The 2594-nt window shown below is 38.4% G+C and overlaps 1 protein-coding gene across 1 annotated transcript in view; it reads left to right on the top strand.

The window, feature by feature from the left end:
* LOC141371669 (phospholipid-transporting ATPase ABCA3-like) overlaps window positions 1–2347 on the top strand; it is a 90273-nt gene extending 87926 nt beyond the window's left edge. The window contains exon 14 of the mRNA XM_073887987.1: window positions 2257–2347. The gene's annotated coding sequence lies outside the window, so the exon portion shown is untranslated. The remainder of the gene's footprint in view (window positions 1–2256) is intronic.
* The last annotated feature ends 247 nt before the right edge of the window (window positions 2348–2594 follow it).

Genomic DNA, 2594 nt, shown 5'->3' on the forward strand with positions numbered 1-2594 from the left:
CTTTGACAAAGCAGGAAAGAATGTCCAATGGAAAAAGGACAGTCTCTTCAACAAATGGTGTTGGGACAATTGGACAACCTCATGCAGAAGAATGAAACTGGACCATTTCCTTACACCACACACAAAAATAGACTCAAAATGGTTGAAAGACCTAGATGTGAGACAGGAGTCCATCAACATCCTAAAGGAGAACACAGGCAGCAACCTCTTCGACCTCAGCCCAGCAACTTCTTCCTAGAAACATCACCAAGGGCAAGGGAAGCAAGGGCAAAAATGAACTATTGGGATTTCATCAAGATAAAAAGCTTTTGCACAGCAAAAGAAACAGTCCACAAAACCAAAAGACAACCGACAGAATGGGAGAAAATATTTGCAAATGACATCAGATAAAGGGCTAGTATCCAAAATCTATAAAGAACTTATCAAACTCAACACCCAACAAATAATCCAATCAAGAAATGGGCAGAAGACATGAACAGACATTTTTCCAAAGAAGACATCCAAATGGCCAACAGGCACATGAAAAAGTGCTCAACATCGCTCGGCATCAGGGAAATCCAAATCAAAACCTCAATGAGATACCACCTCACACCCGTCAGAATGGCTAAAATTAACAAGTCAGGAAACGACAGATGTTGATGGGGATGCAGAGAAAGGGGAGCACTCCTACACTGCTGGTGGGAATGCAAGCTGGTGCAACCACTCTGGAAAACAGTATGGAAGTTCCTCAAAAAGTTGAAAATAGAGCTACCGTATGATCCAGCAATTGCACTACTGGGTATTTACCCCAAAGATACAAATGTAGGGATCCGAAGGGGTACATGCACCCAGATGTTTATAGCAGCAATGTCCACAATAGCCAAACTGTGGAAAGAGCCAAGATGTCCATCGACAGATGAATGGATAAAGAAGAAGTGGTATATATATGTATACACACACACACACACACACACACACACACACACACACACACACAATGGAATATTATGCAGCCATCAAAAGGAATGAGATCTTACCATTTGCAATGACGTGGATGGAACTGGAGGGTGTTATGCTGAGCGAAATAAGTCAATCAGAGAAAGACATGTATTATATGACCTCACTGATATGAGGAATTCTTAATCTCAGGAAACAAACAGGGTTGCTGGAGTGGGGGGAGATGGGGTGGCTGGCTGATAGACACTGGGGAGGGTTTGTGCTATGGTGAGCGCTGTGAATTGTGCAAGACTGTTGAATCACAGATCTGTACCTCTGAAACAAATAATGCAATATATGTTAAGAAAAAAAAAGAAGATAGCAAGAGTGGAAGAATGAAGGGGGGGAAATCGGAGGGGGAGATGAACCATGAGAGACGATGGACTCTGAAAAACAAACTGAGGGTTCTAGAGGGGAGGGTGGTTGGGGGATGGGTTAGCCTGGTGATGGGTATTGGGGAGGGCACGTTCTGCGTGGAGCGCTGGATGTTATGCACAAACAATGAATCATGGAACACTACATCAAAAACTAATGATGTATGGTGATTAACATAACAGTAAAAAATTTTTTTAAAAAAAGTTAAACATAGATTACCATAGGATTCAGCAATTCCACTTCTAGGTATATACCCACAATAGTTGAAAGTAGGAACTCAAACAGGTGTTTGTTACACCAATGCTCATAACAGCATTATTCACAAAATCCAAAAGATAAAAACAACCCAAATGTCCCACAGATAAATGGAAGCCACATGTTGTGTTATTCATACAGTGACTTTATTCAGCCTTAAAAAGGAATGAATTCTTATACATGCTAAAACATGGTTGAATCTAGAAAGAATCATGCTAAGTGAAATAAGCCAGACACGAAAGGATTCCATTTTATACGAGGCACATACAGTAGGAAAACTCATATTGACAGAAAGTAAAAGTGAAGCTAAAATAAGGAAGGAATAGAGAATTACTGTTTAATGGGTGCAGAAATTTAGTTTAGGATCTTAAGATAGTCTGGAAATGGATGGTGGTGATGGTTGTGAATGTGCTTAATGCTGCTTGAATTGATGAAATAATAAATGTAATGTTTCTTATATTTTACCACAATAAAAAAGTTTTTAAGAAAACAATAGGGAAGAATACAATTGGAAATAAAATTAAGTATTAAATGAAAGTGTTCACATATTTTAAAAATTCAATTTACTAGAAAATAAAATGTACAACAACAAAAAACAAAATGTATCTAGACTAGTGTTAGTTCATTCTTCTCCTCTTCCTCTCCTTTCAGGTTTGAACCTCTGATTAATGACCTGGAAAATAAACAAAAAGAGCTGGGCATTGCCAGCTTTGGTGTTTCAATCACCACCATGGAAGAAGTCTTCATTAAGTGAGTAATAATGACTTAAAAAAAAAAAACTTCCACCCCTAAAATGTCAATTGGAGAGCAAACCCCACCCTCTTTGTATTGGAATGAAGTAATCACAGTTATGGAGTTTTTTCAAATATGTTAATATTTTATGCTAATGCATTTCCATATATTCAGCTGAGAGTATGTAAAGATTTTGGGTGTGGGCCTTGATACATGTGTCTTTGTAGTAGATGGTTTGTTAGTCAAGAAAAAGAAAG

This window comes from Callorhinus ursinus, unplaced genomic scaffold, assembly GCF_003265705.2.
Source record: "Callorhinus ursinus isolate GAN/ISIS: 27379988/994484 unplaced genomic scaffold, GSC_fseal_2.0 scaffold85, whole genome shotgun sequence".
Classification (NCBI taxonomy): domain Eukaryota; kingdom Metazoa; phylum Chordata; class Mammalia; order Carnivora; family Otariidae; genus Callorhinus; species Callorhinus ursinus.